We start from the raw sequence: 20,045 nt of genomic DNA on the forward strand, positions 1-20,045 counted from the left end.
GATGGGACAATTGTCACCATGTGCTTGTAGGTCCTCCTGTATCTACCATTCTAGATACCAACTTCCTGATACCACCCTTCAGAACCCAGACACCACTCTACTCCCCATACTTCTCTGTACCTCTGTTTCTCTCTGCTCTTCCAGACATTCTATTAATATTTGTGTCCTATGGAACCCCTGTCTGTTGGTAAACAAATTCTCCTACTTCCTTAACGTCTTCACAGAACTCTCTAAAGTGGACACCTTTTTGGAGTGTCTTCCCAGCTCATCCAGACCATCATAGCATCTTCTCACCCATAATGATAGGCCTGTGGCTACCAGCTTGTGCAAGTGTACAAGATACCCAACTCCCTCAACTCATCACTCCCTACTAGCCACAGATAGCCGGAGTTGGTTTCTGTTACATGCAACCAGAGACCTTGCAAACCCCCTCACCTTCTAGCCCGAACTGAAACCTGGCTTTCCCCTGAGGTTACCACTTCCCCTCTACTCCTTTCGAGTAGAAGTTACTTATTCTTTCATGCCCCCAATACAGGGAGGCACTAGCAACAACATTCTTCTAGTTTTCTAAGACCTTCCTAGCAATTTCTCTCCCATAAGAAACCTCTGCTCCGCTGAAATCCATGACATCCAACGCATCACTTTCTTTTCATCTCTGTCATCCATCAACCATATTTCTTAAATGCCTGTCTCACTTCTTCTTCCTGGGGGAAGGGAGATTTTGCTTACTTTGTGGACCACCCCCTGAATGACCCAGCTTCTTAGTTTCTTGACCTTTCATACTCAGCGTCTTCACTTCCAGTTCTCTTCAGTGGACTCCTATGACCACACCCTGTACTTTGTCACTACCAGAACAGATCCACCCTGCAAATCTTAAACTCTCTATCACTGTAACTACTCAGCCAGCTCTCTCCCCTGACACCATCTGATGGGTTGAGGGCTCTACAAATTTTCTTTTCTTTTTTTTCTTTTTTGAGACAGGGTCTCACTCTTTTACCCATGCTGGACTCCAGTGGCATGATCACGGCTCACTGTAACCTCAAACTCATGGGCTCAAACATCCTTCTGCCTCAGCCTCCTGAGTAGCTGGGATTACAGGTGTGCACCACCATGCACTGCTAATTAAAATGTGTGTGTGTGTGTGTGTGTGTGTGTGTGTGTGTGTGTGTGTAGAGACAGGGTTTTGCCATGTTGTACAGGCTGGTCTCAAACTCCTGGGCTCAAGCAATCCTCTCCCCTTGGCTTCCCAAAGTGCTGGGACTACAGGCCTGAGCCACTGTGCCCAGCCAACTTTACAAATTTTTAGCTGTGTTCTTAGCCTATTGAATAAGCCTTTTTATTTGTTTCCTCTCAGCATTTCCTTCCTTTTTATCCCCTAGCCATCATTGCAGACCTTCGGTACCCTTCCCAAGCTCCACAATCAAATGAAACTCTGCACTGTTGTTCTGTTCATCTATTAATTTGATTATTAATATTATTCAACAAATATTTATTACACATCCACTAAGTGCTGGGTACCATGGGTATAATGACTCAGCTTTGCCAGTGAGGAGCTCACAGTTTCAGAAGGAGGCAGCTGTGATAAGACCTGGAGTTGGGCCCGGGAGGTAGAAAGGGGTGTTTCATGAAGAAGAAACTGCATGAGCAAAACTCTGAGACAGAATTGAGTGCAGCTTGAGGAAGTGAAACAAAAAGACCTATACGTTTGGAGACAGAATGATAGACAGTGGGACAAGGTAAGGCTGAGTGAGGGAGAGACAGAAGCTCTGCATTTTTGGACATATGTTTTGCTCTAATAAGGATCTGCATTTTGATTTTTTTTTTTTTTTGAGATGGAGTCTCGCTCGGTTGTTCAGGCTGGAGTACAGTGGTGAGATCATGGCTCACTGCAGCCTCGAACTCCTGGGCTCAAGCAATCCTCCCACCTCAGGCTCCTGAGTAGCCAGGAGTGCACACCACACCTGGTTAATTTTTTGGTAGAGATGGGATCTTGGGATCTTGCTATATTGCCCAGACTGGCCTCAAGTGATGCTCCTACCCTGGCCTCCGAAAGTTCTGGGATTTTAGGTGTGAGTAACTGCATCCGGCCACAGGATCTACTTTTTCAAACAACCACTGGCAAGGGACGACTAGGTGAAGTATGAGGGATTTTTTGAGGCAGTGAAACTATTCTTTTTTTTTTTTTTGAGACAAGCTCTCTGTTTCCCAGGCTGGAGTGCAGTGATGTGATTTTGGCTGACTGCAACCTCAGCCTCCTAGCTTCAAGAGATTTTCCTGCCTCAGCCTTCCACGTAGCTGGAAGTACAGGTGCCCACGACAGTGCCTGGATAATTTTTGTATTTTTAGGAAAGATAAGCATTTCACCATGTCTGCCAGACTGGTCTCTAACTCCTGACCTCAGTGGATCTACCCATCTCAACCTCCCAAAGTGCTGGGATTACAGGTGTGAGCCACTGCGCCCAGCCAGCAAAACTATTCTGTATGATACTGCAATGGTGGATACATGTCATATATTTACTATACAACAGGAGAGTAAACCATAATGTAAGCTTTGGTTCACAATAACAGTCTCTGGTTAAAAATAAGTATCAATATTGGTTTATCAGTTGTAAGGAATGTACCACACTAACGCCAAGATGCTAATAATGGGGAACTGTGAGTGACATAGAAAGTGGGCATAAAGGAACTCCCTGTACTGTGTGCTCAATTTTATGTAAACCTAAGAAACTGCTCTAAAAAATAAAGTTTCTTAGTTAACAATAAAAATATAAGGCTGTAGAGGGAAGACCATCAGCTGCTGTGAGAAAAGAAAACTGCAGGAAATGTGGGCAGACTGTGAGAACACTGTCCCAGAAGCTCGGGCAAGAGAAGATGGTCATGAGCCCAGTTCTGAAGAAAAAGAGGTGGCTAGAAGGCAGTATTGACAAGACAGTGATAGACTGGATGTGGGCAGGGATCAAGGACCACTGAGGCTTCTGGTTTGCCCAACTCCACGATGAAATGATACTATTCACCAGTCATTATCGAGGATGTAGGACTTTTTTTTTTTAAGAGGCAGAATTTCACTCTATTGCCCAGGCTGGAGGGCAATGGCGTGATCTCGGCTTACTGCAACCTCCACCTCCTGGGTTCAAGCGACTCTCCTGCCTCAGCCTCACAAGTAGCTGGGATTACAGGCATGCACCACCATCCCCGACTAATTCTGTATTTATAGTAGAGACGTGGTTCCTCCATGTTGGTCGGGCTGGTCTCAAACTCCCGACCTCAGGTGATCCGCCTGCCTTGGCCTCCCAAAGTGCTGGGATTACAGGCGTGAGCTGCCATGCCTGGCTGACCTAGGACAACTTTATCAACACCCTTGCTACATGCTGATGACCTGTTGAACACATGGATTCTCAGCATGTGTGTGAATGTGATGCTCACACAGAAGACATTACCATTTTAGCTCTGACCATGATTATTTCCTGCCAGATCTCATTTAAAAAGGAGATCATCCCATGAGTCTTATTCATGTTTCAACCATTAATTGAAATAGGCAAAGTTTGTTGGTTTCTCCAGGCCTTGGTATTTATACCAATAATGTGAGAAAGCTGAACCAGACAGCCCCTATGCATCCTACAACGTGGGGATGGGGGATGCTCATGGTCTCTAGCAGTTAGAGGTCTTCCAGATACTGAAATATCTTTCGTTGTTGGTTTTTCCCAACCCCAGGGATAATACCTCCAATTTGCTGGTCCATGTTCTGTTCTTGGCAGATCTGTAGCTCTGGATTCCTGTGACTTGGGTCTGTATACACCACAATAACCCCAAGTAACCTCACTGTACTTCTTTCCAAGGCAGCTTTGGGACACACCACCTGATGGTCTCAGAGGAAACTTAGTTCTCTGTGTGTTTCTATTTCAAAATAAAGGCTATCTTCGGACAACAGAACAAATATGCCAACATTTTATTCCCAAAAGCAGAGTACACAAACTCCCAGGAGCTGCCAACCCTTCAGTCAATCTGCCACTTAGCAAATGTTGTTACTGTGGCCAGGCGTGGTGGCTTACACCTGTAATCCCAGCACTTTGGGAGGCTGAGGCAGGTAGATCACCTGAGGTCAGGAGTTTGAAAGCAACCTGAACAACATGGTGAAACCCCATCTCTGCTAAAAATACAAAAAAATTAGCCAGGCGTGGTGGCACATGGCTGTAATCCCAGCTACTTGGAAAGCTGAGGCAGAACAATTGCTTGAACCTGGGAGGCAGAGGTTGCAGTGAGCTGAGATTATGTAATTGAACTCCATCTTGGGCAACAAGTGAAACTCCATCTCAAACAAAAATAAGAAGAAAATGCTATTACTATCCAACATTCCTGAGGCCTCACCTCCTTTCCAGTCACAGCGGTGACATGACACAGAACCTATAGCTAACTGAGCCATGCCGACTTTGCTGCCAACCCACAATTAACAGTGTAAGGAACTGCCTTTCAGTCTGACCTTCTCTACATAAACTCCTATCTGTGGGTTCCAGCAGGGGAACTCAAGATCATGTGCTATAGTTGTGCCATGATGCCTTTGTATGGCTTGTCTAAAATGCCATGGCATCTCTAAAATTCTTCTTTGAGAATTGCCTAAGGCTTAGCCTGGCATGGTGGCCTGTGCCTGTAGTCCTAGCTATTTGAGAGGCTGAGGTGCGAGGATTGCTTGAGTCCAGGAGTTGGAGGTTACAATGAGCTATCATCATGCCACTGCACTCCAGCCTGGGTGACAGAGGGAGATCCTGTCTCAAAAAAATATATAGTTAATTAAATTCATATTTTAAATTTATTTATTTTTTGAGACAAAGGTTTGCTCTTGTTGCCCAGGCTGGAGTGGAATGGTGGGATCTCAGCTCACTGCAACCTCCACCTCCTGGGTTCAAGCAATTCTCCTGTCTCAGCATTCCAAGTAGCTGGGATTACAGGTGCACGCCACCATACCTAGCTAATTTTTGTATTTTTAGTAGAGACGGGGTTTCATCATATTGGTCAGGCTCGTCTCGAACTCCTGACCTCAGGTGATCCTCCTGCCTCTGCCTCGGCCTCCCAAAGTGCTGGTATTACAGGCGTGAACCACTGCCCCTGGCCTAATTCAACTTTTTTATAAAGACAATTGCTTAAGATAAACATGATGACTTGGAGTCTGGCATAAGAGTCAGTGCTGTGTTGAAACATACGCACTTAGGCCCAAACCAAGGACTGTCCCAGAGAATCCCTGAGAAGCAAACTTCATGAAAACTATAACTGATTTAGTCCTAACTGGGGCTATGATACTTTCCTGCAAGGAAAGTGGTGCAGTTTCCCTAAGCCTCACCCTGGCTATCATTTGAGTGATAAACACAGCCCTGTGCTCTATGCAAAACCAACCCTGCTCTCCGCCCTGCTCTTTGCTTTGAGTTCCTCAACCAAATAAGTGCCCTCTAACTTTCTCTTTCACAATAAGAAAGTTCTCTGGATGAAGTCCTTCTACATTTAGATTACCGCTCTGGAATAGAAAATGTATCTCCCTGTGGTAAACATGTTGATTCTGTATAATGTCTGTTACGCTGTAATTTCTTTGTTCTAAGGGAAGCTTATTAATTTGAATTAAACTGCTGGTTGCTGGCCAGCCAAAGTATTAATTGTCCTTGGTGAAATGCCAATCTGTAGCTTAATCAGGTATATCTGGACTTTGGGGGAAAGGAAAAGGTCACGTGATAGTAAACAGGCCTGCCGGTTCGTTGCTGCTGCTCTTGAAGGCAGCCAGTTCACAGAGCGTCCAGCAGTACATCCTGAGGTCTTGTTTGAACAAATGAGCTGAGTTCCTCAGAATGCACCTGTAACACTTTTGTAATTATTTGATTGTTGCCTCTTGAGTAGATAATCAAGTGCATGGGGGCACACTGTAGGTGCTCCATAGGTATTTTTTCAAATTAGCAAATAAATGCATGACTAAAGCTGAAAGTCTATGGGGTCAAGAGAAGCTGGAGAAGTCAAGAGAGGACTTGAATGAATCAAAAGTTTGGCTAAAGTCAGGTTATGAGTAAGCCAAGGTATGAGTAAGCAGAACCTATGATGCAGAAAAGACAGAGATGAGATGGTATGAACGCCAGTCTGTAGTGAGCACAGAGTGTGGCAGACACAAAGGGAATATCTGAGTCATGTAAGAGGAAAGATTCACAAAATCCAGTGGCTGAGGTCTTGGAACTGCCTTGAATCTATAGCCAGGCTCTTAGTCCTGATCTTCCTGACCCTGATTGCTCAGCCTTTCCTGGGTTTCCATGAATGTGTGCTTTTACAATCAACCATTTATTACTAGAGGTAACTTGAATGAATTGCCATTTCTTAGGAGTCTCAGTTTTAGGCAGCCCTAGCCACAGCATAGGAGCCCTGAGGAGTCCAATTATTATATATCCCATGAAGCACATTATCCCTTTCTGTGGCTGGGATTGTGGCCAGCTCATGAGATGGCCGGACATGTTGGAATTCAGTGTGGTGACACAGCTTAGGCTCAAACTAGAACCCCTGCCACACACACCTTATTTTATCATCACACATTTTAAGAAAATGCTCTTATCACTCTTGAGCAAGGGCACACAGGTTTGCTTGGCCAAATCTGCATTTTTAAATTGAAGATCAGAAATAAGAAATAAACATTATTTTATCACAATACTTAAGAGGAGTTAGGAAGATGGATCTTTTTTTTATGAAATCATCACCCATGCGTATTGCTTGATTATGAATCTCAGCCACACTGTCAGTTACCCTCATGGTCTTGAGCCCTTCAGTGCCTGTATATAGATTAGTTTTCTATTGCTGCTAAAACAAATTATCACACATTTAATGGCCTGAATAACACAAACTTATCATCTTGGAGTTCTGTAGGTTAGAAGTCTGACACAAACTGGGTTACGATCAAGGTATTAGCAAGGCTTCATTCCTCTGCAGAAGCTCTAGAGAACCTGTTTCCTAGACTGTTTTTATTTTTTAAGAGATAGGGTTTCTCACTGTGACTCAGGCTCAAGTGCAGCGGCACAATCATAGTCCAACTGCAACCTGGAACTCCTGGGCTCAAGCAGTCCTCCCATCTGGGCCTCCCAAAGCACGAGCCACCGCACCCAGTCAGTTCTTAGCCTTGTTTAGCTCCTGCAGGATACTTTCATTGCTTGGCTCATGGTTCCTTTGTTTTCAAAGCCAACAACAGTGAGTCCTTCTCACATACATATCTCTTTGACCTGTCTCCAGTCACATCTCCGTCTGACTGACCTCAGCTGGGAAAGCTAACGTGCTTTTCAGGATTCATTGATTAGGTTGGACCCACCCAGAAAACACAAAATAATCTCCCCAGGTCAAGGTCCTTAACCCTAATCACATCTGCAAAGTCCCTTTCACCAAGTAAGGTAATAATATTCACAGGTTCTAGAGATTAGATCATGGCTGTTCTGAGGAAGCGATTACTCTTTCTACCACACCGTAATTACAAATTCCTCTGTGTTCTTACGAGAGCATCCAGGATTAAGATAGCAGCCAAATATGTCTAAAAAACCCAAGTAGGTTGCTACATGGAGGGAACCTCACAATAAGAAATAAGATACAGCTCTTTCTTTTTTTCTTTCTTTTTGGGGGGCAGATGGAGTCTCACTCTGTCACCCAGGCTGGAGTGCAGTGGTGTGATCACGGCTCACTGCAACCTCTGCCTCCCATGTTCAAGCGATTCTCCTGCCTCAGCCTCCATTAAGTAGCTGGGACTACAGGTGCATGCCACCATGCCTGGCTAATTTCGTGTATTTTTAGTAGAGAAGGAGGTCCACCATGTTGGCCAGGCTGGTCTTCAACTCCTGACCTCAGGTGATCCACCCACCTCAACCTTACTCCCAAAGTGCTAGGATTTCAGGCATGAGCCACTGTGCCCAACCAAGATACAGCTCTTTCAATCAAGGATCAGCAGAAAGGAAAGAGAAGGACTAATTACTGTGTGCCCTTAGCTTCAGTGTTTCAGGCATGGTGAGATGTATCTCATTTAACCTTCATAACAACTCTTTCCAATAGATATTATCTCTATTTTTTTCTAGTGAGGAAACCAAGACTCAGACTGGCTAAATAATGTGTACAAGTCCAGGTGCAGTGGCTCATGCTTGTAATCCCAGCACTTTGGGAGGCCAAGACTGGTGGAGTTTGAGACCAGCCTGGGCAACGTGGCAAAACCCTGTCTCTACCAAAAAATACAAGAAGTTAGTCTAGCATGGTGGTGTGCACCTGTGGTCCCAGCTTCTTGGGAGGCTGAGGTAGGAGGATGGCTTGAGCCCAGGAGGCTGGGGTTGCAATGAGTTGAAATCACGCCACTGCCCTCCAGCCTGGGGTGACAGAGGAAGACCCTGTCTCAAAAGCAAATTAAAAAATTAAAGATACATTTGGCATTGCACCCATCTAAAAGGAAAACCTGACCCCAAGACAGAATGTTTCCTCTATTTCCCTGTTTAGACCATAACCAGGAAGACTGCTAGATACACTAAATAATTTTTTTCAGAAAGTGACCATGGATAATCCTACTGTTTTATTAACCGGGAAGGCTATGGAACTGAGACGGCTGTGCATGGGGATTTACTGTCAGACCCATGCTCCAATCAAGTCCTCTCTTTCTATTAATGACACCAGGTAAACCTGGATCCAAGAAGCCAGTGAAGACCGTCCTGAAATATTTTTCCTGAGAACCTTGTAATGTCTCAGCCCCATGCCTCTCCATCCAATTACTATTACCTGCAAGATTATAGACCAAGCTCACTACGGATGCATTCTTACCAGGATGAGAGAACTAAAATGGCTATTGAAGCTGAGAGAGGATATTGCTTCCACACTGCAAGCTCTCCTCTTCTCCTGGTTCTGGGTACCTGTCTGCTCTCCCTCCAATTCTACCTCTCTTCCACGTTTTCTGTGACCCTCTCTGAGGCCAACTGTTTGACTGATCACTAGCTCTGCTCCCTGTAGACTGTTTGCATGTACTTTGGTCATACTATCTTGTTCTGCCCTCTGATATTTATTTACTCCTGATTTCTGTTGATTAATTGGCCTTTGTCTTATTGCTGCTCAAACTCTTGGATTTCTTGTTGTGGCCTGGTGCTCTCAGACCCTCAGCCTGCTGCCACATTCAATATAACTACCATCTCTTTCTAGAATTCTCTATAGGCAGATCCAACATATACTACTTGAAACTAGCTTCCCTTAGGGCCTACTACAATCCAAAACCATTTACTGAGACTAACAATACTCTAGGAGTGTGACTTTCTTTCTATCATTTCAGTTTCTTAATATTTGTGCCTTTTATTCTGTACTGCGATTTTGGTGTTTAATTTGTATTCTTTTTTTTTTTTTTTGAGACGGAGTTTCACTCTTGTTGCCCAGGCTGGAGTGCAACGGCGCAATCTTGGCTCACCGCACCCTCCACCTCCTGGGTTCAAGCGATTCTCTGCCTCAGCCTCCTGAGTAGCTGGGATGACAGGCATGCGCCACCATGCCTGGCTCATTTTGTATTTTTAGTAGAGACAAGCTTTCTCCATGTTGGTCAGGCTGGTCTTGAACTCCTGACCTCAGGCGATCCACCTGCCTCAGCCTCCCAAAGTGCTGGGATTACAGGCATGAGCCACTGTGCCCGGCCTAATTTGTATTCTTGAACTGCATTCTTCCATACATCAGAATGTGTTTCTTTGCAGAGTTTGCTATTTATGCTTCTTTTGGCTGACACTCATAAAGAGGGATTCATTTGTGTACTTCTCAGCAAATGCATTCTTTTTTTTTTTTTTTAAGATCAACTGGACTCCTTAACACCATTCAGTAACTGGGAAGGTAGATAATGACTGCTCTTATAACAAAGAATCCAACAATAATAGCCAGCATTTATTGAATCGCTCATATAGGCCAGATGTTATCCTCCCATAATATTATGTAAGCCTCCCAACAACCCTTCAAGATTTGATTCCTATTTTACACATGAGAAAACTAAGGCTTAGAAAGGTTAAGTAACTTGCACAAAGTCTTCTAGCTAATAGGTGATGGATAGATGCAGAATTTCAACTCCATTTCATTGGTTTCCAAAATGCAGACTTCCACCACCGTTTTTTGCTGCTGTTGGCTAAGATCTGTTTGCAACATTTTAGAAAGAGAATATCAAAGTTCTTTCTTGCTCTGTTTACACAGCAAGAAAGAGCATAGAAACAAAGGAATTCTGATTATCCTCTCCTGATAGCATAAAATGAAATAATGGCCAAGTAGGGTGGCATCCTAGAGCAACCAGAGTAGGGTGCCTGTTATCCTTACTGTCCTAGAGGGGCAAGGTATAGAACCAATATATGTGGGAAAACGCCAGGATTAGAAACAAAAGAGAAAGAAAAAACTAAAGCCTGGAGGAATTCCCAATATGGAAGACATATTAGGGGACCTCTTTATAAGATTCCTAAGCCGGCCGGGCACTGTGGCTCATGCTTGTAATCCCAGCATTTTGGGAGGCCAAGGTGGGTGGGTCACCTGAGGTAGGGTGTTTGAGACCAGCTTGACCAACATGGAGAAACCCTGTCTCTACTAAAAACACAAAATTAGTTGAGGATGGTGGTGCATGCCTGTAATCCCAGCTACTCGGGAGGCTGAGGCAGGAGAATCGCTTGAACCTGGGCGGCGGAGGTTGCAGTCAGCCAAGATCATGCCATTGCACTGCAGCCTGGGCAACAAGAGAGAAACTCCATCTCAAAAGAAAAAAAAAAATAGATTCCCAAGCCCACTTGCATGGTTTGCCAAGTGTAATAACACAGTCCAAAAGGGACCAGACTGGAGCAGGGACCGAGTATCAGAGAAGGAGTACAGGGGCTTCAGCAGCAAAGAAATGATCTTGAATTCTGAAGCAATAGGCTTGCTTGGTTCCAGCTGCTTTTGCTGTTGTTTTAAATCCAGAATCCGCACCCTGGTGGGATGACAGTGACTGAAGGAGAGGAATATAGTTGACCTAAAAGGTGTTGGGAGAGTCAGGGGTTAGGGCTGGGATGTCATTGACTAAAGTGTAAAAATTTTACCCCAGACAATGGGAGATGCCCAAATTGTAGAAGCCAGAAGAGCTGAAAAACATTCAATGAAACAAAATCCTAGAAGCAGGAAGGAGAGTCTGAAGGTAGAATGTGAATGGGGGATGTCACCAAAACAAAAAGCCCAGAAAGTAGAGGAAAGAGTATAGAACTTTTGCCTGTAGCAGCTCAGCACTTCCAAAGCTGTCTCCCATCCCATAGAGGCTAAAAAAAAAAAAAAAAAATCAAACCCTATAGAAAGCCTGTGACTGATCATTCCCATGTTTCATTTTCTTCCAAAACCACTCACTCTGTCCTGATCCTGTTGTCATGTGCTTAGCTTCTGCTGTTCTGCCTAACCTCTCTGGCTAAGCAGTTCTCGAAGATACTCTCCTCGTTCTTCTATTCCATCTTCAGACCTTGACAGTGTCCTTCGCAATTGCTGTGGCCCTGTGCTCTGCAGCCTGCAAGTTGTCTCATCCAGACAATCTGGTTAACTCATCTCCGGACACCCTCCAAGTCCTTCTCAGCGCTAGGCCCACAGTGATGTTCCTTCCAGTCCACCTGAGAACCAAGAGTTGGAGAACTGTGTAATGTTGGCTGTGAACCACACCACTGGTCATGTCCTGCCAAATAGCATGATGTCCACTTGCACAGGGGACAGGTATCCATTATAGCAGAAGAATCACACATTGCTAGGTTTTCCCAAATGACAAATGGGAAACAAGAAAATTCATTTACTCAGTCACTAACCTTTGCTATCCTTTATAGCTACATTTTCAGGAGAAAGCAAGGACATTTTCCTTTCTGTCATTCACTTTGTTCATGTATATCCATATATAGAAAAGTACATGGATTGCAAGTATACAGCTGGATGAATTTTTGCAAAGTGAATGCACTGATCAGTACCCAGATCAAGAAACACACCATTACCATCACCCAATCCTCTCATGTCCCCACCTGATTACTACTCCCCATATAATAACCACTATTCTGACTTGTAATAACATTGATTCATTTTGTCTGTTTTAGATTCCATGTAAATGGAGTGTATATTATGCATTCTTTTTTGTGTGGCTTTTTTGTTGGATATTGTTTGTAAGATTCATCCATGTTGTGCATACCATAGTTCATTCTTTTTCATTACTATATAGTCTATTGTATGAATATGCTATTTTTAATCCATTCTACTGCTGTTGGACATTTGGATTGATTCCAGTTTTTAGCTATTGTGAATAGTCCTTCCATGAACATTCCTATGCATGTCTTTTAATGAACATATGTGTGCATTTCTGCTAAGTACATCTCTAGGAGTAGAATTGTTGGGTAAAAGTATGTGCATATGTTCAATTTTAGTAGATACTGCCAGTGTTCCAAAGTTGTTGTAACCAAGGAGATTTTTTTCTACTTCCAAATCTCCTGGAGTTAGAGGAAAGAGGTGCAGAGGCGGGCAGGTAGAAATTTCGCTGGCAGTGCCAGCAAGTACAGTTTAAAAGCAACTCTTTAGCCGAGCATGGTGGTGCATGCCTGTAATCCCACTACTCTGGAGCCTGAGGCAGGAGAATCACTTGAATCCAGGAGGTGGAGGTTGTGGTGAGCCAAGATCACGCCATTACACTACAGCCTGGGCAACAAGAGTGAAATTCCATCTCAAAAATAAATAAATAAATAATAAAAATATAAGCAACTCTTGGCTGGGAGCAGTGGCTCACGCCTGTAATCCCAGCACTTTGGGAGGCCAAGGTGGGCGGATCACCTGAGGTCAGGAATTCAAGACTAGCCTCAACAACATGGTGAAACCCCATGTCTACTAAAAGTACAAAACTTGCCAGATGTGATGGCATATGCCTGTAATCCCAGCTACTCAGGAGGCTGAGGCAGAATTGCCTAAACTTGGGAGGTGGAGGTTCCAGTGAACCAAGATCATGTCATTGCACTCTAGCCTGGGCAGCAAGAGCAAAACTCTATCAGAAAAAAAATAAAAATAAAAATAAAACAAACAAACAAAAAAACCTCTTCCTTTGTCTCTGCCATTATTTTTTCCAGATAGTTTCTTTCCCAATGCATAGGCTTGGACACGACATGCCGCCCAGGTCCAGCTGGCTGGTTCAATTCTGCAGTACTGGAACTTAGTATGGAGAATTTCAGCTAAGTCAATATGGGATACCAAGCCAGAGGAGTTAGTATAGCTGAAAACTGGGCAAAGATCAAAGTCCAAGAGGCCTGAAGAAAGTCCAGCAGGTTATGTAGTGAGGCTGACAGAATCAAAAGAGGGAGATGCATAGATCCAGCTGGAATGTAGGGCCGCAAATCCAGGGAGAGGAGCAAAAAGAACAAGCAGGTGAAGAGTAAATGGAAACAGGTTTGTGGTTCATGACTGGCCTGTATGTATCATCTGGGGTGGAATGGCAACGGTCAGCCAAATTTAAAGAGATGAAAAAACAAAACAATCTAATTCCACTGAAAACCAAAGCTGAGTAAGCCTTGTCTGGAAACTTCTTTTGAGGATAATTGCAAACTTCTGGGAATTTGAGTAGAAAATGCGGGGGTGGAACAAATATAGTTTTTTGTCAGAGATGTAATGTTTGGGTAACACATTTCTCCAGGCCAGTCTAGTATGGGAGCACGCTTGGATACTATGGACCATAGCAGCCCTTATAAGGAGATCATTAGCACCACAGGTCCCTTTTGTATCCTCAAGGATATACAGAGGTCGGGGAAGCCTCTTCTGCACTTCTGAGTGGCTACTTCCTGACTCATATCACCAGCTACAGCCAGCATGCAGCCACTTCTCTGCCGAAGTGGAAAGAGCTACTTTCCCTGCACCTGTTCTCCAATCATGCCACAAAAAAGACTGACGTTGGGCCCTCTTTCTTTGGGTGCCTCTAACGGTACAGCACTTTCATTTCATTAGGTTTTTTACTTGAACGAAAAACAACTTGAGGTAACAATGTGAGTGAATTTACAATGTGCCATACCCCAAAGTCATCTCTTCTCATTTTTGCTAGGTAACTCCCCCAACCTGCCCCTGTAATTCCAAATACCTACTAACTATGTAACCTTGAGAAAAGTATTCCATCTCTCTAATATTGATCTTCTCATGGATACTAGGGGAAGAAAAATATCTACCTTTTGGAGTTATTGTGAGGATTAAATAAGACAATGTGTGCAGGGTCTAGGAAAGGGAACACTTTCAGTTTCTTCTTTATCCTCCTATTGTTTCCCCCTCCCCTCCATGAGAGAAGTGGCTAATCTGGTTGGTCAGATTCCAAGACATTATCTGGGCTATTTTTTCCCAGTGTTCAGCATCATGCAGGACGTGCTTGGGTCTTGCACATGGGTGTGACTCCCTTTGGGGCTCTTCTTCCTCCTTCCCCATGAGATTGCAGTGACACTCCAACCCAGGCCTGCTCTCAGACTTAGAGAGAGGGAACAACCAGAAGGATAGTCATACTGTGAAGGTGCAGCCTGTTTTAGCAGGTGTCTTTTTTTTTTTCCTTGAGTCTCGCTCTGCCCAGGCTGAAGTATAGTGGTGTGATCTCCACCTCCCAGGTTAGAGTGATTTTTGTGCCTAGGCTCCCGAATAGCTGGGATTACAGGTGTGCACCACCATACCCAGCTAATTTTTGTATTTTTAGTAGAGATGGGTTTCATCACGTTGGCCAGGCTGGTCTCGAACTCCTGACCTCAAATGATCTACCTGCCTCGGCCTCCCAAAGTGTTGGGATTACAGGCGTGAGCCACCATGCTTAGCCTGGTGTCTGGTTTGACTAAGCAGGGTCGGGCTGCCCTGGTGGTGGTGCTTTCTATTTACTTTTTCCACTGTCTCTTATCTGTAGATTTCTCCCTCTAGACCTTGGTGAGGGCAAGGGAGGAGGTAATAGCTGTAGTCTAAGGTAGGATTCTGGTATGTTTGGGCCTCTTGACCTAATATTATCTAATAGGACTCCAAACCAATCATAACCTTTTAACATTATAAACATTAGTAGTGTTTTTGTTATCTATTGCTGCTTAATAAAAACCACTTCAAAATTTAGTGTCTTAAAACAACAATCTTTTTTTTTTTTTTTATGAGATGGAGTCTAGCTCTGTCACCAAGCTAGAGTTCAGCAGTGCAATCTTGGCTCGCTGCAACCTCTGCCTCCCAGGTTCAAGTGATTCTCCTGCCTCAGCATCCCGAGTAGCTGGGATTACAGGTATGCACTGCCACGCCCAGCTAGTTTTTTTTTTTTTTTTTTTTTAATTTTTAGTAGAGACAGGGTTCCACCATGACGGCCAGGTTGGTCTTGATCTCCTGACCTCGTGATCCACCCGCCTCAGCCTCCTAAAGTACTGGGATTACAGGCATGAGCCACTGTGCCCAGCCTTTTTTTTTTTTTATTTCTCATGATTGCGTGGGTTGACTGGTAGGTGCTGTTCAGTTCCACTGGTCTCATTTGGGTGTCTCACATAGCTGTAGTCAGACAGCAGTCAGGCCTGGCATCTTCAGGATGGCTTTGCTCACATGTTTGACGCTTTATTGGAGATGACTGGAACGCTGGGCTTAGCTGGATGCTGATAAGGCTAGATCTCCTCTCTCACTGTATACTCCCAGGGAATCTCCTCCTCCATGTGAATTTCTCAAATGGTAGCTCAGGGCTCCTAAAACCATAAAAAATGGAAGCTGCCAGACCTTCTCAAGGCTTAGGGCTGGAACAGGCAATGAGTTCCTTTTGCTATATTCTATTCCTTAAAACAAGTCATAGGCCTGGCCCTTATTCAAGAGGAGGAGACTACGTAGGGTGTAAGTGCTGGCAGGCGCGGTTGATTGGGGGCTGCGAGAAATAGTAGTATCAGCTTTATCTGTAGTTCCTAGGATTAGTAAATGTATGCCAGAAGTTTCCCCTCTTACAGCTCACTTACATCTTAATGTATAGGGCTAGATATATAGCTTAACATAGCTGGTCACTGTCTTTTGTAAATGGTTTAATTTATAATCATGCAAATAATGCAAATAAAGCCTCTGTAGACCTATCTGCTCAAATTTAACCTCATAGGGTGTGGAGAGGATTAAATCAAATCATCTATTAGAAGACACCACAAAACCCATATTTTAAAAATCATCTATGTAAGTTGCTTAGCACTATGGGCCAGCAAATATTCAATAATGGTATTTATTATTATTTTATTGTTACCAGAGTCCCCAGGGCCAGGCTCAGTGGCTCATGCCTGTAATTCCAGAACTTTGGGAAGCCAAGGTGGTGCGTCACCTGAGGTCAGGAGTTCGAGACCAGCCTGACCAACATGGAGAAACCCCATCTCTACTAAAAATACAAAATTAGCCAGGCCCGGTGGTACATGCCTGTAATCCCAGCTACTCGGGGGGGCTGAGGCAGGAGAATCACTTGAACCCGAGAAGGGAGGTTGTGGTGATCCGAGATTGCACCACTGTACTCCAGCCTGGGCAACAAGAGTGACACTCCAGCTCAAAGCTCAGGTGGACAGGAGAAAGCATTTAGGGGCAAGATGTCAGAATAAAAGGAAGAATCATTTTATTTCTCAGTCAGCAACAGGCCCCCAACAGGTGATGGAGCGAATCCAAGAGATAGATTACCGGAAAGGCAGGATGAGGTAAGGAGCTGCCAGTTTCCAGCTTGCAAGAAAGACAGAGCCAGGTAGCAAGCAGACTGAAAAACAAGTGGAACCTACTTTCCCTTTGGAGTAGTACCAGACTTCTAACATGACTAATTACGGATGATCCAGGCAGCAGAGGACAAAGAAAAAAGACAGCCTTTGGAAGGTAATAAATCAGTTGTATCTGGAGTGAAATACCTAAATCAATCAAAACAGCGTTGGTTCAGCCATGATCACAGTGTTAGCATTTAATCAGGCTCACTATCTGTACAACTTCCTTTTCCCACATCTATCACTCCAGTTTCCCTCTTTGTTCTCCTAGGGGGGAAAAAAAAAGGTAGTAATGTGTTTGAAGAGAAAGAGATTAAACAAGATTTAAATAACATCATGGTGGTAAAAAGAGTTTTGTAAACTTTTAAGTGCTCTACAAATGTTTAATGTATTATTTTTAAGAGAGGTGGAGTCAAGCATTGCTCAAAGATAGGGGTGTTAGAACTCCATGAGTGGCTGAACCAATAGTGCTTCTAAAGCCAATGACAGGGAAGAATCGTAGGAGCCATGGAAAGACTGAGGTAGAGACCATTGCTCATTGTTGACCTCATGAGGCCTTTGCCTGGCCTCTGACCCTCGCTTTTGTCCCAACTCCCAGCAACTTCAAAAGAGAAGATGTTTGGTATCATTTACCTTCAACCAAGATTGTGAACTGAAGTTTCAGAGAAAGAGCTAGTGAGTATTTTTAATCATTGTATTAAATTAATAAACAAATATCTAGATTTGGGCAACTTCTTTTGGAAAGACGAGCTGAGAGTAAAGTACAGATATTATCTCTGTTTTCCGGCTTCATTTATATCAGAGAAACTTAAGAATTTCTGAACAGAAGAGGAGCAATCTCTACAGAGAAATGCTTTAGTAATAGGTTAGAAAGGAGGTGGGTCATAGGAATACTTTTTTTCTTAATTTTTTTTTTTGAATTGAGGTTTTGCTATGTTGTTCAGGCTGGACTGGAACCCCTGACTCAAGTGATCCTCCCATCTCAACCTCTGGAGTAGCTGGGACTACAGGCATGGGCCATCACACCAGACCAGGAATAATTTCAGTTGATTTTATTATAAACACAGCAATATGTATCTGAAAGGTCTTTGGAGTTAAATCCACATGAAGCTACAAAGACATAGAAATGTCTGAGTAAAGATGTTTGACTCCAGGTAAGATTCAATATAGTTTTTATTTATTCTTTCATTCAGCAAGTATTTCTTGAGTAATTATTATTATTATTGTTGTTATTATTTTGAGACAGAGTTTCGCTCTTGTTTACCCAGGCTGGAGTGCAATGGCGTGATCTCGTCTCACCGCAACCTATGCCTCCTGGGTTCAGGCAATTCTCCTGCCTCAGCCTCCTGAGTAGCTGGGATTACAGGCACGTGCCACCGTGCCCAGTTAATTTTTTGTATTTTTAGTAGAGATGGGGTTTCACCAAGTTGACCAGGATGGTCTTGATCTCTTGACCTCGTGATCCACCCGCCTTGGCCTCCCAAAGTGCTGGGATTACAGGCATGAGCCACCACACCCAGCCTGAGTAATTATTATTACTATTATTATTTGAGACAGGGTCTTACTCTGTCACCCAGGCTGGAGTGTAGTGAAGTTATCACAGCTCACTGAAGCCTCAACCTCCTGGGCCCAAGAGATCCTCCCACCTCAGCATCCTGAGTAGCTGGGATTACAGGCATGAGCCACAGCTCCTGGCTGTAAAATCCTATCCATGCTTAGCTAATTTTTTTTTTTTTTTTTTTTGAGATGGAGTCTTGCTCCATCACCCAGACTGGAGTGCAGTGGCACAATCTTGGCTCACTGCAACCTCTGCCTCCCGGGTACAAGCAATTATGCTGCCTCAGCCTCCCAAGTAGCTGGGACTACAGGTGGCACATCACCACACCCAGATAATTTTTTTTTTAACTTTTAGTAGAGACGGGGTTCCCAATGTTGGCCAGGCTGCTCTTGAACTCCTAACCTCATGATCCATCGGCCTTGGCCTCCCAGAGTGCAGGGATTACAGGCAAAAGCCACCATGCCCAGCCTATTTTTTAAAATTTTTGTAGAGATAGGGTTTCACCATGTTGCCCAGGCTGATCACTGTTATCATGTACAAGGACTAGGTACTGTTTGCTCTCACATTATATTCTAGACGGTGAGACAGATAATAAAGGAAAAAAAATAAGTAAACATTTAGGTAATGATAAATTCTATGCAATTTAAATCAAGAAAGATAATAGACAGTGACTGTGTAGTCACAGTATCTTTGTTTCCCCTGCACTTAGTGCAGTGAGGGGCTCCATAAATGCCAAATAACAATATGAATAAATTATTGTCCCCACCCAAGTTCAAGTCCTCACTACCTCATGCCTGGTTCATTGCCAATTGTTCTTTGACAGTCCACTTAACCTTCATTCCATCTTCCTTTCAGGCATGATGTATGCGCCACTGTCTGATTTTATTTTATTTTACTTATTTATTTATTTTTCAAGATGGAGTCTCACTCTGTCACCCAGGCTGGAGTGCAGTGGCATGATCTCAGCTCACTGCAACCTCTGCTTCCTGGGCTCAAGCAATTCTCCTGCCTCAGCTTCCTGAGTAGCTGGGACTACAGGCATGTGCCATTACGTCTGGCTAATCTTTGTATTTTTAGTAGAGACAGGGTTTCACCATGTTGACTAGGCTGGTCTCGAACTCCTGACCTCAAGTGATCCACCCACCTCGGCCTCCCAAAGTGCTGCAATTACAGGTATGAGCCACCATACCTGGCCATTAACTAACTGTATTTAATAATGAAATAGAATATCTGCTACTGTTTTATAAAGTATGCAAAAAAAAAATCTTTTTTTTTTTCCTTGACACAAAATCTTGCTCTGTCACCAGGATGGAGGGCAGTGGTGAGATCTTGGCTCACTGCAATCTCTGCCTCCCAGGTTCAGGTGATTCTCATGCCTCAGCCTCCTGAGTAGGATTACAGGTGCGTGCCACCACACCTGGCTAATTTTTTTTTTTTTTTTGAGATGAAGTTTTCACTCTTGTTGCCCAGGCGGAGTGCAATGACGCGATCTCGGCTCTCTGCAACCTCCACTTCCTGGGTTCAAGTGATTGTCTTGCCTCAGCCTCCTGAGTAGCTGGGATTACAGGCATGCGCCATCATGCCCGGCTAATTTTGTATTTTTAGTAGAGGCAGGGTTTCTCCATGTTGGTCAGGCTGGTCTCAAACCCTCAATCTCAGGCAATCCACACTCCTCAGCCTCCCAAAGTTCTGGGATTACAGGTGTGAACCACCACACCCAGCCAATTTTTGTATTTTTAGTAGAGATGGGATTTCTGCATATTGGCCAGGCTGGTCTCAAA

At 44.0% G+C, this 20,045-nt stretch overlaps 1 protein-coding gene and 1 long non-coding RNA gene across 3 annotated transcripts in view; one reads left to right on the forward strand and one right to left on the reverse strand.

Moving 5' to 3' along the window:
• Positions 1-20,045, forward strand: part of MED13 (mediator complex subunit 13) — a 232,951-nt gene that overhangs the window by 80,655 nt on the left and 132,251 nt on the right. The window lies entirely within an intron of this gene.
• The window catches only part of LOC118153785 (uncharacterized), a 31,132-nt gene continuing 22,358 nt past the window's right edge, over positions 11,272-20,045 (reverse strand). Inside the window, exon 5 of one of the 2 annotated variants that reach the window (XR_004743326.3) lies at positions 11,272-11,606. This is a non-coding gene — a long non-coding RNA (uncharacterized LOC118153785). Of the gene's footprint in view, positions 11,607-15,389; positions 15,684-20,045 lie in introns of those variants that run through there. The other variant, XR_004743325.3, reaches the window with a different exon arrangement.

The sequence above is a fragment of the Callithrix jacchus genome, chromosome 5 (assembly GCF_049354715.1).
Source record: "Callithrix jacchus isolate 240 chromosome 5, calJac240_pri, whole genome shotgun sequence".
Taxonomy (NCBI): Eukaryota; Metazoa; Chordata; class Mammalia; order Primates; family Cebidae; genus Callithrix; species Callithrix jacchus.